General features: G+C 45.8%; 1 pseudogene; it reads left to right on the forward strand.

The window, feature by feature from the left end:
- Window positions 1-19,183: 19,183 nt before the first annotated feature.
- On the forward strand, window positions 19,184-19,339 carry LOC111590648 (uncharacterized; annotated as a pseudogene).
- The last annotated feature ends 2,005 nt before the right edge of the window (window positions 19,340-21,344 follow it).

Raw genomic sequence — 21,344 nt, forward strand, 5'->3', positions numbered from 1 at the left:
CGATGGTGCTCGTTGCCGAGGTGGCCCGGGGCCGCAGGCGCGGTGTTGCGCGTGCGCCCAGTGTAGACCGAGGCTTCCCGCATGAATCGGGAAGTCGCGGCATGAGGTTCCGAGGGATATCCTTGCCTTCGGGAGGCAGTGCTCTCGGCCCGCCGGGCCGCAGCGCCTTCCAGGAGATTCTTGAGTTCTCCCTGGATTCGCCGACCCTCGGTGGTTGACGGCTCCGGCATCGCGCGGATGAGCATTGCTGCGGTTGCCAGGTTCTGGCCAACCCCGCTGGATGCGGGCGGCGGCCTGATCCTGACATCGTTGGCGACGCGGTGCTGGAGACCTTGGGGCAGGTGACGTATTTCTCCGGCCAGGGGTTGGCCCACCCATGCCTGTCCGACGCCCCGACGGATCGGCTCAAGCGCTCCTGTTCCCTCGTTGAGCCTGGCCTGCGCCTCGCGGACTTGCTCGAGTTGTGGGTCGTAACCCCCCGCCGGAGCGGGGACCACAGCTAGCTCCCGTGGGATGTCGGCGCGAGGCACCGGCCTAGGGAGATCACCGTCCTCCGGCATGCCAAGATGGTTGCCTTCGGAGGGATCCCCTGGCTCGATGTGGAAACATTCGCGGTTTGGGCCGCAGCTCTCGTCGCCAAGGCTGCGGCTTCCATCGGAACAGTCGGATAGGCAGTAGTCACATGCGGTCATGAAGTCCCGCACGACACTGGGGTTGCCAAGTCCGGAGAAATCCCAACCGATGCTGGGATCGTCATCTTCCTCGGACCCAGAGGGCCCGTAGGTCGAGACGTCCGTCAGTCGGTCCCAAGGCGACCGCATACGGAACCTCAGTGGGGTTGCACTCGCCTCAATGAGAGCGCCCGCCAAAACGAGGTCGTTTGGCGGGTTGAGGCCGAGTCGAAATGACGCAAGATGGGAGTTAGTCGGTACCTTTTTGTCGACGAGGAGCGACGTAGTCACATCGGGGACTGGTTGCACCGTCATCTCTGGTTCGAGGGCGACGTCCTGCAGGCTTTCCGTGAGCGCGCCGGCGTCGTCTTCTTGCTCGGGGTCAGCGTGCCGCGGGGGGACGGCGCTTGCCTCCGTCTTGAACGCGAGGTCGACGTCCGGCGTGCCTTCCGTCGGGGCGTCGGGGGCGTCGATTTGCTCGACGGCCGACGAAGCGCGGCCTCCCACCTGGCCTTGACGGCCCCGCCTCCTCCTCCGTTGGCGGGGGAGAGAACGGAGCGAGCCCGAATGTTGCCCTTCCACCACGCGGGGAAGACGTCGTCGATTCCGCCGCCGGCGGGCGGGTTGTCGGCCGCCATTGTCGTAGTCGCGCGGCGGTGGAAGAAGTATCATGTCGTAGCTGCCGTCGAAGGACATGAACTCAAGAGTCCCGAAACGAAGCACCGTCCCGGGCCGGAGAGGTTGCTGGAGACTGCCCATCTGGAGCTTGACGGGGAGCTGTTCGTCAGCACGCAGCAGGCCCCTACCTGGCGCGCCAACTGTCGGCGTTTCGAGACAGGGGGGTCCCTAAGCCGACGAGTGAGTGTGCTGCGTGCCCCAGCCCAGATGGGTCGAGCGCGTGGGCGAGCGCGAAGGGGGGAGAGGCGAGGTGGCCGGAGTCGAGCGTGAGAGAGGTGGAAGTCCCGCGGCCTTCGTGTTCGTCCCGCGCCCAGGTCAGGTGCGCTTGCAGTAGGGGGGTTACAAGCGTCCACGCGGGTGAGGGAAGCGAGCGGCCCCAAGAGAGCGCCTGTCCCGTCCTCGGTCCCGCGCGGCCAACCTTCTCTAAGAAGGCCCTGGTCCTCCCTTTTATAGTCGTAAGGAGAGGGTCCAGGTGTACAATGGGGGGTGTAGCAGAGTGCTACGTGTCTAGCGGAGGGAGAGCTAGCGCCCTAGGTACATGCCAATGTGGCAGCCGGAGAGATCTGGGCACCCTGCTGGCGTGATGTCGTGGCTGTCGGAGGTGCGGCGGAGCCTGGCGGAGTGACAGCTGTTGGAGCGGTCGAGTCCCTGCTGACGTCGTCCTGCTTCCGTAAGAGAGCTGGGGGCCGCCGTCGTCATAGAGCTTGTGGAGCGCCATCATTGCCCCTCCGGTCGGAGCTGGCCGGATGGGACGCCGGTCTTGTTCTCCGTGACCCGAGTCGATTCGGGGTAGGATGATGATGGTGCTTCCTGTTGACGTGGCGGTCTGTGCCCTAGGCAGGGCGACGTGGGGGTTCCTCCGAAGTCGAGGTTGAGTCTGTCTTCCGTTGCCGCGGCCGAGCCTGAGCCATGGGGTCGGGCGAGGCGGAAGTCGTTCGGCCGAGGCCAGGGCGGAGTCCGAGCCCTGGGGTCGGGCGAAGCGGAGTTTCGTCGTCTTCCGGGTCTTAGCCCGAGTCCGAGCCCTGGGTCGGGCGGAGCGGAGTTCGCCGTCTTCCGGGTCTTAGCCCGAGTCCGAGCCCTGGGGTCGGGCGGAGCGGAGTTCGCCGTCTTCCGGGTCTTAGCCCGAGTCCGAGCCCTGGGGTCGGGCGGAGCGGAGTTCGCCGTCTTCCGGGTCTTAGCCCGAGTCCGAGCCCTGGGGTCGGGCGGAGCGGAGTTCGCCTTCTTCCGGGTCTTAGCCCGAGTCCGAGCCCTGGGGTCGGGCGGAGCGGAGTTCGCCGTCTTCCGGGTTTTAGCCCGAGTCCGAGCCCTGGGGTCGGGCGGAGCGGAGTTCGCCGTCTTCCGGGTCTTAGCCCGAGTCCGAGCCCTGGGGTCGGGCGGAGCGGAGTTCGCCGTGGCGCCTTTGGCAAGGCCTGACTGCCTGTCAGACTCACTCTGTCGAGTGGCACTGCAGTCGGAGTGGCGCAGGCGGCGCTGTCCTTCTGTCAGACTGGTCAGTGGAGCGGTGGAGTGACGGCGGTCACTTCGGCTCTGCCGGGGGCGCGTGTCAGGATAAAGGTGTCAGGCCACCTTTGCGTTAAATGCCCCTGCAATTTGGTCAGTCGGTGTGGCGATTTAGTCAAGGTTGCTTCTGAGCGAAGCCAAGGCCTCGGGCGAGCCGGTGATGTGTCCGCCATAAAAAGGGGGCCTCGGGCGAGACGGAAGTCTCTCGAGGTCGGCTGCCCTTGGCCGAGGCTAGGCTCGGGTGAAGCGTGATCGAGTCACTCGTGTGGACTGATCCCTGACTTAATCGTACCCATCAGGCCTTTGCAGCTTTATGCTGATGGGGGTTACCAGCTGAGAATTAGGCGTCTTGAGGGTACCCCTAATTATGGTCCCCGACAACACTACTCAGGATACCTCTAATCCCATGTTTGGAATTTCAGAGCAAACATCCATCGTCGCCAGCAGTCGGCTCCGACAGCATATCTTCAGGAACGACATCCTCAAGGGCCTGATCAAAATTTGTTATGGACAATTCCTAAAGGCTGACAAGAGCAGACAGAGCTGGAGAAGGAATATCACTATCCCCCCTACTACCTCTGTAGCGCCGGCTATTCTTACGAATTAGCGGAACTTCTTCTTCCTCTTCTTCGTCCTCATCAAAAATACGGATAATAGCCGGTGCACGGTCACACCCATTGGGTCAGCTTCTACACGGTCACACCCATTGGGGTCAGCTTCTGGACGGTGACACCCATTGGGGTCAGCTTTTGCACGGTTACACCCATTGAGGTCAATTTCAACAAGGTCACACCCATTGGGGTCAGCTTCAACATGTACACCACCATTGGGATCAACCTCAGTAAGGACCTCTGCTGGTACTTCTTCACAAACAGAAGCAGAAGGGCTAGCATCCTGGTCCAAGCATGATAGTCGTCGAAGCCACCTCTTCTTCTCCTCGATAGGCGTAGTTGGACGGCTAACCTGGCGAGGACGTTTTGGGTGAGTACCCTCAGGCTTTCGGGTGTCCACTGTTTTGTTAACCTCTTGTCCAACCGTAACAGCCATCGGTTTAGCATGGGCCGAGTCAGAAGATTCTCCAGCCAACAAAGTGAGTACAATATCTATTTTTGCATCATCCGGACTTGCCAGCATCGAAAAGTGAACTTGCCTCTCATCATTGGGAAGATCACGAAGAGGAGCAACCAGAGCTTCAATGTATTCAGGAGAAGGTCGCACTCTAAGACCCAGACCACTATCACTAGCAGGAGGGTTGGACACAAAATTGAAAATGACCTAGGAGGTGGAAGATTCCAAGCAGAATAAGCAACAGGAGCACCAACATTTGATACCTTGCCCCTGAGGATCATATCTAGTTGGCTCACCAGATCCTCAGTAGGAATTTTCCTGTTGGTGACCCGAGTTGAGTCAGTAATACCACTGTACAAGTAAGCTGGATATGCCCTGTCTTTCAAAGGCTGAATATTCTTGAAAAGAAAGTCAGCAACCATAGCTTCGGCAGTCAGACCTCTCTCCTTCAGCAAACAGATTTCAGCCAGCAGAACCCTAGCTTCTGTCACCTCTAAGGCAGTGGGAGACTCAACCCAACTCGGAGTGCGTGCATCTGGCTGTCTCCCCGACTGAGGGAGGAGGGACTTGCCGTGGTTTTCCACAATAAACCATTCAAGGTGTCACCCTTTAATGTTGTCCTTGAGATGAATGTCAAGGTATTCCGTCTTCCTCCCGCGGCACATCTCTAGACTTGCACCACCAACGAGTTGGTGCTGACCCCCAGCCATCCTAGGCCGACAGTGATACAAATACTTCCATAATCTGAAATGAGGAAGAATTCCGAGATAGGCCTCACACAGATGTACAAAGATGGAAATTTGCAAGATGGAATTGGGATTCAGGTGAGTCAGGTTTAGATTGTAAAAATCGAGGATGCCGTGGAAGAAGGGAGAAATGGGAAGAGCAAGACCGCGGATGAGAAAAGGAACGTAAACGATGGACTCGTTGGTATCTTCTGTCGAAACAGTGACCCCATGGCAAATCCGCCAAGAACAGAGCTCTTTTGGAGGAAGAACTCCAACATTGACAAGGCGGAGGAGATCTGATTCTGAGACAACAGACATGTGGTTACCTGCGAACGACAACTGGTTGTTGAGATCGATGGGAGGAATGACTACCGCAGCAGAACTCTGGCTCTTCCGCTTGGGCGCCATTGCAATCTCGCCGGCGGGTCGAACAAGGGCGAAATCAGAGGGAAACAGAGGAGTGTTTTGAAGCGGAAATGTGAAGTTAGGGCTCAGAACTCAAGAGCGCACGATGACATGAGTATAAATGGGGTTTTCCCGGGTTGGGCACCGTTTCTAAAAATTGCCAAGTCATCACTCGGGAAAACGAGATTTCCGACAGTGCCTGTCATAGCACGGCTGTTATATCTAAAACGTCAACAGTGTCAAATACCACTCGGTCGTTACCTCTAAAACGCTGACAACGCCTGCCATAGCTCGGCTATTACCTCTACAACACCGACAACATCAAACACCACTCGGTCATTACCTCTAAAACGTCGATAGTGCCTGCCATAACTCGGCTGATATCTCCAAAACGCAAACAGCGTCAAGCACCACTCGACTGTTACCTCTAAAACACTGACAATGTCTGTCATAACTCAGCCATTTTCTCTAAAAAACGCCGAGACTCACCAAGCATGGCGCAGCAGTTACCAGTTATTACTTGGTAATTATTTCTAATAACGTCAGCAGTGTTGGGCTCGAAGGCAAACTATCAATCAACTATAAAAGAACGGCAAAAAAGCAAAAGGTTGCCCAGAACAAGCTGAAATTTTCTTAGATATATAGAGGAGGGAAGTTTTTCCACAAACTTAAAGACCAACTCATTATGAGTCGTCCTTTTCTCCTTTTTCACTACACTACATTACATTACTACATTACTCACACTACACTATACTACTAACTACTACTACATTATTATGCTACTACTACTACTACTATTACTAATTACCTATACTAATATTTAAACCATTGGCGCTTTGCCACTGGCCCTGCTGCTGCTACCGTTGTCCTTGCCGTCGCCGTCGCCCTTGCCACCGTCGCCATCGCCCTTGCCGTTGTTGCCTCTGTCGCCCTTGCCATCGTCGTCGTCGTCATCGCCCTCTGTTGCCCTCGTCGTCGCCGTCACCGCCGCTCCCCTCCTCGGACGAATCGGAGGAGTACTCCTCATCCGAGGAGACCTCCGACTCATCCGAGCCCTCGAGCCCGGAACGCTCGATGGACCGGATGTACGTTCACACCTCGGCAGCGATCCCCTGGGAATCGTTCGAGTCATCGGACGACACCAGGGGAGAGGCATAGACCGACGACCCCTCGAACTAGGAGGAAAACTCCTCCTCCGAGTACTCAGAGTCACCAAAGTCCTCCGAGTACCAAGCCGTCCCTCGGTTACACCCATTGGGGACGGGACGTCCAAGAATTTTCAATAGATTTTCCCAGCAGTCACATCCATACAGTATACATAATGAATGTATCAAGACAGAAGAAAGATATCAATGGAGATCGGAGGAAAGCCAAATATAGCTACTGAAGTACAATTCTAATCAACAGAAGCATTGAAGCACAAAGCGAAATGAAGACCAGCCAAGAGCCATCTACCAGACGTCCAATCTGTCGCCGATCAAATAAATTTCAAACCTAACAGGACATGGACAGATCACGCTGCTATTCTCTAAAACAGGAAATGAAGACAACATGCTGATCTATAAAGCATAAGATGATGATATAATGCTGAGTTGTAAGGCATGAGACGAAGATAAGATAATAACTTCTAAAAGCACGAGATGAAGACCTTTGAGTGGATTATTTTCAGTAATCTACTCAAAGCTCGGGGGCTACACCCATTTGGTGCACCTCCGGTGCACCCAATAAATCCTCAACCCCTAAAGACAGAATGTTGATCTCTAAAGCATGGACCGACGACGAAATGCTGATTTCTAAGGCATAAGACGGAGATCAACCAATGATTTCTAAAAAGCATAAGATGAAGACCTTTGGGTGAATTTATTTCAGTAATCCACTCAAAGCTCGGGGGCTACACCTATTGGGTGCACCTCCGGTGCACCCAATGAATCCTCAACCCCTAAGGACAAAATGCTGATCTCTAAAGCATAAGCTGGTAACCGAGCACTGGTTTCTGAAGTATAAAGTGAAGACCGCTGAAAGAGCTGAAGAAGGATAACAGAAGTTTGTTTTTACCGAATTGATTAGAGTTCAGAAGCAACGATTCGACAGGTGTACTCTCAGAGCATCCACGGCCTAAAATCAAAACTGCAAGCTGGACCTAAAATCTTTGGGCCGATTATTTCAAAATCAACTCAAAGATTGGGGGCTTGTGGGGGACAGATATTCCCCGGGTCCACTAGAAGGGCAGAAGGCCTCGCGAAAGACTTTGGGTCCATTACTTTGCAAGGCCATCCCTTCATGGGCCAGGGGAGGAACCACTGGCGGAATGGATTGACGCAAGATTGGATAGACTCAAGCCCAGATAGCTCATTGGGTTTAAGCATTATCCACAGTGCTGATCCGATTCTCCCGCGCAGTACCCTCAGACGTCGGAACTAAACGAGGATAAGTCGACATGATTATAGGAAGATAAGTTCAGTCGGTTCACTATTACTTAGGAGCACGTAGTTATCATACCCGCATGTAATGCCCCACGGTCGAGTATATAAGGCCTAGGGGGCACCCCATCAAAAGACAGGTCACTCATTAGCCATCTACTCAATTCTCTAGCCTCCTCCATACTAGAGAATTCCCCTGTAACCCACCACATAAAGATCCATACCAGGAAGTAGGGTGTTACGCCTCTCTAAGTGGCCCGAACCTGTATAAAATCGTCTATCGTCTCTCGTGCGCCCAGCACGAACCATCGAGCTACAGTCGATGACACCATCCTACCCAAAAGCACTTCGAGGGGTAACCCCAGGTGCGCGGTCGGGTCCCAAGCACCGACAGTCACTGGCAGCCCGCTGCCGGCTAACCATGGCACTGGTGGACTGGCGATATGTAGCTGATACCTTGTAGTGGATAGCCTACCCGACTAGTCATTGTCGTCTATCGGCCTAGAGCCTAGGCGTGGGCAAGGTCGTGTCCCGACCATGGCCATGTCACACAGGAGATGGAGGGCAGCCGCTAGACATATAGTGACAACTGAAGGGGAGACCAGACATTGGGTGTCTAGGATTAGGACTCAGATAGGGACGAGGCTGGTGTCGTGATGTGTGTGTCAGACGCAGACGTGGCTGGTGCATGGTGGGTTGCGAACGTGTGTGTCGGCATTTAAGTTGGTCTGAAGACCTGTGTTTTTATAATTTTTAGTCCATGGCTAGGGTGGCAGCCCCCTTCTGTATTCGCCCCCAACGCGATTGGTAGGGAGTACACATCACATGTATAAAATATATGATCACGAGCTGAAAACCACCATTGTATATTATTTCTCATTTGTATTTTATTAAGAAACCACCAATATTAACAATATATTTATACCTGTGGTTTTAAAAAACCATCAATGTAAATAATATTTACGCTAGAGATTCTCTTAAGAAAATTGTCAGTGCAAACTATCAATTTACATTGGCGGTTAGTTTAAGTTACTACCATCATATTTCTTTTATACTATCAGATCACATAATAAAATGTCTATAGCATACATAGAAGATCTTGTCACACTCAGTTTTAAGGACACAACCGAATACATCAGTGTCCATAAAGTTTACTTGCACATGCAATGACATCATTAGTGATAACAATATTCCATGTCTAGCTTAAAACATTGTTAGCTTATTATAGATGGACCTGTAGTTTAGAAGAGAAAGATAAAACTATTACAAAAAAACATCAAAGATCGGCGGAACTAGCCATAGCAGTCTTCATAGACATCGACCGAGAAGACAATAAGTCTAGTCTTCACCTCTGTCTTCGTCGGCATACACCCATACACTACCTTCAACTGAGCAACAATATATATGGAAAGTTTGAGTACTTATGGTACTCAACAAGTGTGATAAAGATGTCATGAAGGCTAAAGTCAAGAAAGGTTAAACTCAATTCTTTTGGTTAAAATGCTTTTAGTTCAAATTCATTTATAAAAGCAATTATTTAGCATGTGATTCTCAACTCATAAATATTCTTGTAAATAAGGATCTTTCATCAAACCACAAATATATAACGACCAACCAAACCATATCTTAACTAATCATGTGAGGGTCCATGCCACTCATAACTGTGAGCACGATTGTCATGACATTTTTATCTATGTAGAGGTTGTGCATTTTTCCTACAAGAAATGACTTTATTCCCCGCCATCGGGTGTCTGGATATCTCCATCTAGTCTATGGTTGCAAGTCACTTGCACAATTCACTAGTGTGCGACCAGAAGACCACTTTAGGGGTTTTCAATAGGTTCAACTAGATTATACGTGCCTGGTTTCGACTAATAGAAAAGTACTCCTTTCCTGGAGGTCCCCCTCTTGTACCAAATGGATATCATGAGTGCCCCTCCTATCTCCCACATATCACTTTTTGATGGATTTGGAATACACCACTATCCTTGTACCACCATTTGGTGTGTACCATAACTGGACTCCACCATTTACTATGCTAGGTCGTGCCCCATACTTGGCTCGCCTCGTGGATCTACAATTTTCATAGGTGATCGCTCCACAAACTGGTGCTTGATTCAGGTGATAAAACAACCAAGCTAATTAACGGTAACCCCTACATAGTTCCCAAACTGATAATAGCCCCAAACATAGTTCATATACCATATCACCCAAATCCTACTTTTCATATTGCGTAAAGATTACTTGAGTAGATGAAGTAATTGGATTAATTAAATTTAACTTTATCCAAAACCAAATACATGGCAAAGCTATTCTACCCATAACAAAACGATGATAAAGGTTACCAAGAATTATTTAGAAATTCTAGTAAATCTTATTTATGTGTGCATTTATTGACACAAGCATGAAATTTTGCAAACAAAAGCATTTTTTAAAAACCTAATTAAAATGGTTAAGAACACTTGCCTTCATCCTGAAAGTGTTGCCCAGTGAACTCTAAACATTGGTCTTGGATGTCCACATAACCTTCTTTGCGCATGCTCTCGTCTAGCTAGGGCCATCGATACACACAAGCAACGCACATAATCAACACAATCAATACTTATATATGCAATAAAAATAATAGATGTATAGATTTTGAACTAAAAATAACGGAGAAAAATATTGTGTGAAATAAAATAACAAAAATATTTTAATTTTTTGAACAAGAACCGTGGACCAAGTCCACTACTTCTCGGCCATGGATTGGCCGTGCAAGAGTTCGACCAACAGAGTGGGATGGCGCAATGGTTGTCCTATGGGTGAGAAATACAAGAGCTAGCTTATGAATGAGAGGGAGGAGGAGTTATGTTCTATTTATAGGGAGAGGAGGAAGAAGAATAGCCTCCATGAATGGATGGTGGAGCACTCAAAAGAAGAACGAACAGGGAGGGGAAGGAATATAGTAATGAGAAGTGAGGTGGCACATGAAGAAGGAACACGGGCGCACATAGGAGGAAGGGGTGCTGCGGCAAAGCGCCAGCAGTCTCGTGTTGGGTCTGCGCCAGCAGTCTCGTTGAGTCGTGCAGGCCGCACGCCCTTAGCTCCTGGCTGCGCTCGTGCCCCCTAGCCGCAGCAGCGTCCAGCGTCAGTCAGTTTGCTCCTAGGCTCGCCCGCGCCGAGCGCTGGAGGAAGAAGATGACTTGTTTTCTTTTTAAAAACTTATTTATATTTTTTAAACTATATATATAACAAATTAAACATTTAATATATATTTGTTTATATATTTTATAAAAAAATACACAAACCTACCCCTTAAGACGAATTTCACCCTCGAGATTCAAGAAGACGTGAATAATCTGCCATGGCAGCATATCAATTACGCAAAGAAGTCAGGTGCTCCCATGCACAAAATGCATTCAGTCAATCCGTTCGGTATTCAACGGTGTTATGACATTTTTGCAAATAAGTCCTCCCACGCTCCCCACGTTAGTGCTGTTCATTAAAAAAACCAGTACACCGTTGGATATTGGACGGATGGGTTGAATGCATTTTGCGCATGGGAGCACCGGGGTCCTTTGCGTACAGAATATGCTCTCATCTGCCATAAGATCTTCACGCTCCCATATGGATTCAACTTCCAATTGATGAATTTATTGTACTTTGCACATCTTGGTTGTCTTGCTTCTGGTTACCCATTTGTCTATTTCTAAAATTATAATTGGACGCTCTATATAGGTGAGATCCAGCGGAACATAGTGAGCAAGAAAGCTTGCCAAAATTAAAACTCATTTCAAGAGATGGTGGCAATTTCTTCATAAGCATTGCAATAAGCTTCCCACCAATTCGTTGTGGCGCCAACCAACTGATGGGTAGTGAATAACACCATCTAAAGATCATTACACTGCACAATCATCAGTTTCTTCTAAGCTGCTTTAAGTCAGTCGCCAGCTTCCATGGGATCCTTGGCCTGAGAAAAGGTAAGGTTCAGGGTCGTGTTCCTCATCTTTCGTCATACCCCTTGCATCACCTTCCAGCACACGTAGGCATGCACCCGGTATGGGATATTGTCCTGTTCTTTCTGGTGTATGGGGTCACTGTAGAGACTTCGGTGCTGAGGTCCCCGTGACTGGATTTGACCGGCCCCGTGAGTTAGTAAGGGCGAGGGCATATCTAAGGGTGCACGTGGGGTGTACCATCAGTTTGTCAGAAACCTTTTGGTATCGTACGTACGGTCTAGTCGTGGTTTGGTGATGATGTGTCTTGTGGCAGCCGCCGTGGGCTAGCAACGTCGGCCTAGGTTCCTTCCTTATGGGTCCGTTGGCGGAAACTTGGTCATTCTTCCCATCTCAAAACTTGCTCGGCGGAGACATGGTCGCTCGCCCTGCCTCACAGACTTGCTCGGCTGGGACTTGGTCGTTCAGCCTGCCTCGAGACTCGCTTGGCGGGGACTTTGGTCGTTCGCCCCTCCTCGCAGACTTGCTCGGCAAATGGGCTGGAGAGAGGTTATGGGCCTCACTTTGGTCACTCCGTTCCTAGGTACCCGACAGTGCATATGCCACAAATGCAAAAATATCTTATGCCATAACAAGAATCAGGTCACACAAGACCTATACACCCACAATTTTGTGCCAGTCTATGAGGTCTAGTATCTCCATGGAGAGTCTCACATAAAAGAGTGACACAACTAGAAGTTGATGACAATGAATATGTTGATAGGATGGTTCACATGCTCGAGGATGTGCATCTCAAGTTGGACCCAAATCATCATGATTCGCCTACACCTGAGTTTCAGAAGTTTTTTGACCTCCTCAAAGCTTTAGAAGAGCCTCTGCATGGGCATACCGAGATTATCATTCTCGAATTTGTGACATGACTAATGGCAATCAAGTCCAAGTTTGCATTCTCAATCAATTGTTACAAGGAGCTCATGTATTTGATTAGTGGGATTCTTCCCATGAGTCACAAGGTGCCCAAGGACATGTCTTAGTCCAAAAAATTGCTTGAAGGTCTCGGTATGGAGTATGAGAAGATTGATGTGTGACAGGACAACTATATATATGCTCTTTTGGAAGGAACAAAGCAGGGAACAAAAGTGCTTAAAATGTGGCAAGTTGAGGGATGTCAAGGTTGTAAACAAAGATGGGGAGAAGATGGTGACAAAGGTTATTGCACAAAAGCAGCTTTGGTACATGCCTCTCACTCCTAGAATGAAATGTTTGTTTCTCTCGAGGAAGACTACTATGCACATGAGGTGGCACAAAGATCGTACAAACAAAAAAGATGGGTTAATGGTGCACTCGCCAGATGGTGATGCACCTTTGATCCAGAGTTCGCCAGGGACACATTGTACTAACAAAATTTTTCTTATTTTGATATAGGATGCCACGAAAGACAAAGAAGCAGATAGTGAAGGGGCTTTTAGGGCTTCAGACAAACCATGTTTCATGACAATTCTTTGAGCTCCAACAAGCGTTGGGTCCTGTTGACTGCTGTCTAGAGAGACAAGGTACCAATTCAATTATTTTATTAATTTATAGCTTACTAATGAATTTGTTGTCAACATAAATCTAAATATTGAATTTAATGTATCAGGATGAGCACTAGAAAGAGGGGAAACACCAGAAGTGGGACTAGTGTGGGAGGAGGTGCAACGCTAGGACAAAGGACACCATGAGTGGGACAGTGGGAGGAGGAGCACCACCGGGAGCCGAGTAGACGGATGAGGTTTAGGATGGGGCTTCCAGAGGCTCTACTATGGCATGCTGACGTCGCCCTATGAAGAGCCACATAGTGAATCTGCTTCTCGCGAAAGATTGAGAGGCCGATAGGACATTAATTTGGCCTCTTGGAGATCGTTGAGTCCAATATTTTGACTTGTCTGATATTTTAACATAAAATATGTGTTTGTGTGCAACCTTTTGATTTTTTTTGTGTTATGCAGGCATTGCGAGGACCTTCTTTTACTAACGAGGGACACCATATGCAGGTTAAGCTTGCCTTGGGTGCCCTTTGTCGAGGTGTCCGACGATCCTGGCATGGATGAGGTCCTCGTCGGTAATTGGGATGAATATAGGTTGAAGGCCAGGGACTGGTTCATCATTTCTTCGGGTAAATATTCTCGTTCTATTTGTTGTTTTTCTAAATGTTCTTATTCTATGACGACTTCTGAGTACATGATATTTATCCTGTAGCTTATATTTTTAGTTGACTGAAGGCATAGATTATATGGGCACACTAAGCGTGTGTTCCAAAGAAATGCATAGAAGCTAGTGTAGTAGCACTGTACTATACAAGGATTCAGGCAACAAACCTTTATTTTCAAGTGCATCTAGACGAAGAAGGTCCCTTGACCAAAAAGCAAGGGTTTTCAAAGATATACCTAACAGAGGAACAATACCTTGAGGTTAGCATTGAATTTGTTTTATTCGCTTTTGTTTAATGTTATGATTGGTATGATATCTAAGCTTATATGTGCAGGTGATGGTTCCATGCATGCATGGCGCGTGTGCCACATGTTAAGCAACCATATACCATGCTCTTTTTATGTATATATCTATGCTGCATTACAATGCTATACACATATCATATTATGCCTTAATTTGTATTATGATGCTCAGTAGATGGACAGGTCCGACGATGCAATGGTAAAAACTGTTTCAGTGCATTCAGTGGCCTCCGCCACTGGATCTACCACTTTTTTATTATAATATAATGCTCCATAGTAGATCCGGACGCTTTTAGGAGATCGAACCATCGTTATTTAATTTGTATAAAAAAATATTTAGCATATAAATCACAACGTTACAGAGTTTTAGTCAAACAGATTTAGGCACTGTTTCAATCTCAAGAAATAAATTTTAGCAGCTTTTTTTAGTTACTTTTAGTCATTTGGTGATCTAAACGAAAGAGCTAATGGTGATATGATAAAATGTAGCACCTATTATTTCATAAGCTGCTCAATAAATGCTAAAAAGAACTAAACGTGGGCCAGGGAACCCCAGACGGGGCCTTAATTCGAGATCGAGTATAATCTGAAATATGGTACAAAAGGCAAGTTACGGAAGAGCGACAAAGCACTGGGAGCAGCAATAAAACCAACATTATGCCCCTATATACTAGTGGTACGCATCATGATGTCTTGTTTGAACGCTTTTTTTCTGTTCTCTGGCACACGCATGGATGGTCCACCACAGCTAGCAGCAAGCAGACGCATGCAGGACCAGCAGCACAAAAATAGCTGCATCGGTCTTCCAGACAGGTTGTCTAGTTCCTCCGTCCCGTCCTCGCTTATTATTAGTAGCTTTTTTTCTCTTCCCCCGCCTGCTGGCATGCCAAAACGCGGTGTGTGTTCTACTGCCACTACTGGCAGTGGCTCCTCCCTCTGCTCGTGCAGAGACACGGTAGGACCCGCATGCATGCATGCATGCATATGCTAGCGACCAAAGGAATTGAAGAAGGCGCGGGAACATGCATGATTATTCTCGTTACAGGGATCAAGGAACAAAATGCACCTTTCCCCCTGGCCCGGCCCAAACTAACATGCATGCATCCAGGGACCAGCATGCACACGTACGTACGTGTATCCATGCTCTTCGTACAGTAAAAAAAACACAGCAGCGTTGCATTGCATGTTGTGTGTAGTAGTATGCATTGCTTGATTGACTGCTGCGTGGACAAATAGATGAGACAACGATGTATTTATTGGTCCCAATAAGCTCCAATGCGTTCGTATCTGTTGCAGGCCTGCTAGTTGATTGACTATATATGCATATATGCACATCATCATAATATCCTCCGTGCATGCACATGTCTAGTATAAAAAAATGTTATTTTTAGAGAAAGTTAAATGTCCGAGCGACGTCTACATTATTGGTCCCAGTAGGTCTATAAACTTCGTAGATGTGTTTTTTGGTCCCCAAATTTGTTTTATGTTGCACTACACATTCCTGTACTTGTAAAACAGTGCATCACATGCACGGTTATTTCTAGGCCGAACCGATCAATGTGGTGCGTAGCCTAACAAGTTTAAGAGCCTAGAAATGTGTTTTCAAAGTTCACGAGTGAAATCGACACATTTTAACAGCTTTAGAAGTTGCTCATGTATTTAACTCCTTTTTAAGATTTCTTATGCCAAGAGTAGTATAGTGTCACATATATACGTGTGTGCATCTTACGCACACCATACCAATAGATTATTAAATTGTCATATATAACCTTAGTTAGAGTCAGAGAAGTTTGACTCTGAGTAAATGCAAAACCGTGAACTTATATATAATTTAGAACGGGAGGATTTTTTTCACTGACGTTTGATAACCGAAACCGCCAGTGAAAATTTGAACGTACCGTCAGCTTTGAGGATTTTTCTACTAGTGGGAAGAGCCTCAAGTCCACTATGATGCACTCCATCGCGCTCTACCCGATGGTCAATATATGTCGTGCGTCGCCCGTGCCACCTCCAACCCGTACGACGTTGCCAACTGCGAGCTCGGCACCCTCGATCGTATGAGTGGATTGTGGCTGAAAGCATGATTGATGAGGGGTTGATCCAATTATATAAGCTAGACCGTTGAATTTGAGTAAGAGAAAGAAGAGATTTAGACTGATTTCGTCCCTTGGTTTCAAAAGTGAGATTGTTTTGGGTGCATTTGTTTAGGTGGCTGTTGCAAAGTTTAAAGTGGTGCTTGCTTAACCGTAATATGATATAAGTACATGGTGAAATTTAAATTAAAGGTTTTTTGGCCTGGAGCCACTTATAAATCCATATATTATAGTATATCATGGTAAAAAAAACAAGTCATTTTACTTTAAATTAAATCCACTCTAACAAATATAAATTATAAGATGACATGCATGCATATCGTCATTCAGAGATGAGCTCGTGGAAGTCCAAGGCATGCGGCACACAGGAACTGCTTCCCGGACCCGCCACACCCAATCGATCGATCGTGCATGGACATGCATGCATGGATCCAGGAAACACAAAGCACGCACGCGCGTGCATGCATGCAGGGTTCGTGCAGCTAGCGTTAATTCACGTCAATCGTCCCTGCCGGCCCCATCCGCACCGGCCGATCCTGATGCACCGGTCTTCTCTAGCTCGCCACATATATTATTCTTTGCATAATTGCATGTCAATTTGGCAATTTTGCGCATGCCACATCGCACTGAGACATAATAATTGAGCCACTATATATGTTGCTTTTTTTTACACTGCTACACTAAGGTATTGTTCGAGTTTTCTCCAAACCAAGGAGGTTGGAGAGGATTAGAAAGGTTTAATGAGGATTTTTCACTTTTATGGCTAGTTTGGAAACTTAAATTCCATCTGATATTCTCAGAGATTGAGAGGAAAACTAAGCTCATTTCTCCATCAATCCTTGGAAATCCTGAAGGGGATTACATTTACAAACTAGCCTAGCCTTTATATATAGGATTAAATTCTTCAAGATCTCCTCCAATCTATTTAATCTTAGGATGAAACAGACAAGATCTAAGTGAGGCTTGCAACCCACGGGACATAGAGCATGTTTGGTTTAGCTTTTTGAACATACTTCTGTTTTGGAAAAGCATAAGCTGAATCAAAATGGTTCATCATTTATACAGTTACTTTGAAAATGTAGATTCTATAATACAAATTTGAAAGCAGCTGGGACCCTACTTTTGTTGCTTATTCAAGTTCGTTATATTAATAAATAGATGCGAGAAATAAAAACTAAAAAAGAATTAAAAATAATTAAGTGTTATAATGAATGAAATAAAAATATTTTTAGTAAAAACTATTAGAAGTGAAATTGTAAAATTGATTTATTTGTAAAAAACTAGGAAGACAAATGTGAAATCGGTTTTTTAATTAGATATATTGATTAAAAGATATAGTTAAACAAAGTATGAATATACATTTTATTACATTGGATAATTCACAACAGTTTGAATCAAACATCTTTTAGCTTTTTTTCATAGCAGTTTTTTCCCAGAAGAAATAGCTCACAATAGCTTTTTCACACCTCTCATAGTTGAACCAAACTCACCCACCGATAGTACTATGTCCGGAAAATAAAACAGTATGGAATAAGTACAGTTTGATATTGGGAACACGAAGAACTACAACTTTAAATATACCCAACGAGATGCAAAGAACAAGCGGTACAGTCTACCTTAATTATCGAGGTAGACGTCCAACAGCAAAACATAGCGCGACCAAATGATCGAGATACGAAGCGAGTGTGTTTTTCGTCCATATGCCTAAACCTTTGGTTATTCAAAGATCAGGTCGTCTGAGAGTAGCATGGTCTTTCTTCTGCGATTGTTTTCGGTGTTTTGTTTTTTTTTTCTCTCTCCTGTGATTTTTGGTTAGAAGCTAGATGTGTTGAGGGCGTGTTCGGTTAGAAGTAAAGAGGATTTGTTCGATTAGGGATGGATTGAAGGGGTTAGAGAGGATTAAATTCCTAACTATCAACCTCCAATCGAACAGTGTTTGAAGGGAATTAGAGTGAATTAAATCTTTTGCTAGTTAAAATTAAACAGAAAGGGATTTAATCTCTTTCGGATCCCCATACAACTGAACAAGGACTATGGGTATTTGGCGGTGCTGCTTTCCAAATGACGAACTAAATAGGTCATAATTGTGTTTTCTCGCTATGATCTTGCAAAGCCAATATTGGTTGTCCCTAAGACCCTAAGTCATGTAAACATGAGCAACATCACGTCATTCATTTTTTTTTTTTGCCTTATGAACGAAGTCCGAGAATAACATAGACAACAACTAGCAAAACTAGCCAACTATACATCATCTCACTAATGACATATATTTACATGGACTTGATTCATATCTCTACTACTTTAAAGCAATAGTTTTGTGTGGCGTGTGTCACATACAAAGTGCATAGTGCATAGATATGTTTTTCTTCCACGTTTCTCGCCTACTAATATCACTTACTACTGGGTCTGAACGCTAACATTTTTCCGTGAAGTCTATTTGTCCTAGATATAAATATACAAAGATGTCGTGCCACTGTCTTGTCTTATTTAGATTGTTATCCTAATATCTCAATTACTTATTAAATATTATTTATTATATATATCCATGACGGTTGCATCGGTAGAGAGAAGCTTTTTGAAATTATAATTATTGAGGAACTATTTGATGTCAACAATGACTCAAGAGAAGTTAAATGGTTTGGCGATTTATGTATCCATAAGTTATTGGATGAGATTGGTCTCAATGGTATAATCAACGACTTTGTATCATAAAATGTTAGAAGATATTTTAAGCGTGATATCAAGTAACAAGTGTTTATGGTTGTATTTTACATTTGTCATCTTATAAACTTTTTAGGATTGAATAAAAGTTTTTATATGTTGAATATTTAATAATACATGTATACTTTTATAGATACATAAATTTAATGTATATTTGGGTGGATGTAGTGGAAGACCCAAGAATTAAAGATAATCTAGATGAGATTATCAAGTGCTAATAACTATAACTAATTTCATATAAAAAGACATGTATATATATTTATACTTGAGGTGCACTTTCAAACGGCAAAGCAGCCTAGGTCGTGGCATGTGGTGCCTAAGTGGTGGATCTGCCATTGGGTCGATGGGGTCTCCGTATCGAATTTCGCCCCGACCTCCAAAAAGTCAGAAACGGTCCTGAAAAGCACTCAACACCAACAAGATAGGAAACCACATGTAGTGCAACGCTCCCATATAGTAACATTCTCGACTCATACCTTTCTCGACCTTTTGGGTAAGATAAAGTGCATGTAATATATGTTCTTATCAGTTTAATATCTAATAATTAGACCATATGTTTGTTTTTTGTATTAAATTTATTTTTTATGGGTATCAAATATGATTGTGTGTCGTCGTAACACATGGCCATTGAACTAGTTCAAATTAATAAGGAAGTAAAATTGAGATAGTGACAACATGAACAACATAGTATGAGCATGTACAATATGACCAAGGTAGCATGCATAATTCAAACATGGGTAAGAACTATTATTAAATGTAACCTTGTTGTATTTTTAAAATAAACAAGCGCTCAATCACAACACAGGAATGAGGAAAATGGAAGAGATAAGAAAGGTAACAATAGTTCAAAGCTAAGGGTCTATTTGGAAACACCACAATTTCTAAGAAACTGGTTTCTATCTTGTTTTTAGAAACTTGTGTATAAGGGGAAAATGGGTGTGCTTATTTGGAACCATGTTTCTAGCTTTTTCGGTACACAAAGCCAAGTCTACCCTTGCTCTATTTTAGAAGTTATTGATTCAACTATTCCCTTCATTTTTCTTTGCTGTTAATTTTAAATATAGATTGAACTCATATTTTTAAATTTATTTTTAAAAATAATTAAACATTAAAATCGAGTAGATCCATCATCGAGAGGATCACATGCATAGGCCTATGAGCAGTGGCAATTATCGTAATTTCTATCAAACCAACTAAACAAAGTACATAATTTACTGGGAAACACTAATTTTAGCTAGGGAATACCATCTTTTTGGTTTCTTCGAAACTGGGAATCCAGTGTCTAGAAACTGAAGCCTAAACTGACCTGTTTGAAAGCCCCCTGTTTCTATAAAGCAGTTTCTTAAAACCTAGATGCTTCCAAATAGACCATCTTAGACTGATGGATATAGTAAATATGCATTATATTAATAGAAGCAATTACAATCAAACAAAAAATAAAACATTTTGGAAATGTTTTTGATTAAGAAACCCAAATGTTATAATAAAGAAAGTAGCTAGCTGCAATGTTTGCCAACTTGCTAGTTATTTATTTTTTTAACTAACTGGCAGGCGTAGTGCCTTCCATTAAGAGAGAAGAATTGACTCAGTTTATGTGATTTATTGGAGGAAAATCGACAAAACCCCGAACACAATGGCTCACAACATAATCCTGAACGTGCCAAAGGAACAAGCGACACCTCGAGAACATGGAACCCACCAAAGTTATTGTTGCCAAGCAGGTCGCCAAAGCGACTAGCAACTCCGACTACTCGTGACTAACCCACCATTGCGACATGGAAAGAGCACACAAAATTGTCATAAGTCATCATTGACAAGCATGGTTGAGAAGTAGCCAACAGCTCTGACTTCCCATGGCGGACCCCACACGATCCAAACGAAAATAGGAAAACGGCCCGAAGCGAAAGGACACAATAGGTCATCGTTGCTGAGCTCAAGCCAAAGAGCAACTCTGACTTCCAATCTTGATCCTCTACCCCGCCCTTGCTTATGCCCAACCTCCGAAAACAATTCAGCCTACGAAGAAGGGGGGCTGTCACATGTCATCGTTGCTGAGCAACATCCTCTCACGTAGTAGCTCCGACTTAATATTGTAAGATCCTTTCTCCACCCACAAACCAGGCGTCGAGAAGTGAAAGCATCAACTGAAGACGACGTCATGGTCGAGACGAACTTCGAAAGCGACGTCTATAGGAAGGAAGTGATGTCGTATATGCCATCGCCGTATGTCCAAGATGGAAATGGATTTCACCCATAGAAGACTGCTGAGGAAATGTGTCGCCCTCAATAGGAAAGCAGCACCCACCGGCGTCGAGGCTTTCGCATAAGATTTACCCCAGCACATCGTCAAGCCAAGACCCCGGGTCGTAGCATGCTAACTCTGTCGTCGTCGCTGCCCTGACATACCACACAAATCCTTCCAGAGAGGCAACGACACACTGGCTGTCGTAGAAGACTCAAAGCTGTGTCGATCGCCATCCCCTCCTGCAGGGCGCACAGAACCAGGCCTCACCATGCCGCGAGCGCCACACTGCCACAAGCCGAAGCCGATGTCGGCTGACGTCATAGCGCCAGGCACTCGCGACCACTGTAGCTAGCCGTCGTCGGGCGTGAGTACCCCGCCACCGGGCATT

Source organism: Zea mays, chromosome 1 (assembly GCF_902167145.1).
Source record: "Zea mays cultivar B73 chromosome 1, Zm-B73-REFERENCE-NAM-5.0, whole genome shotgun sequence".
NCBI lineage: Eukaryota > Viridiplantae > Streptophyta > Magnoliopsida > Poales > Poaceae > Zea > Zea mays.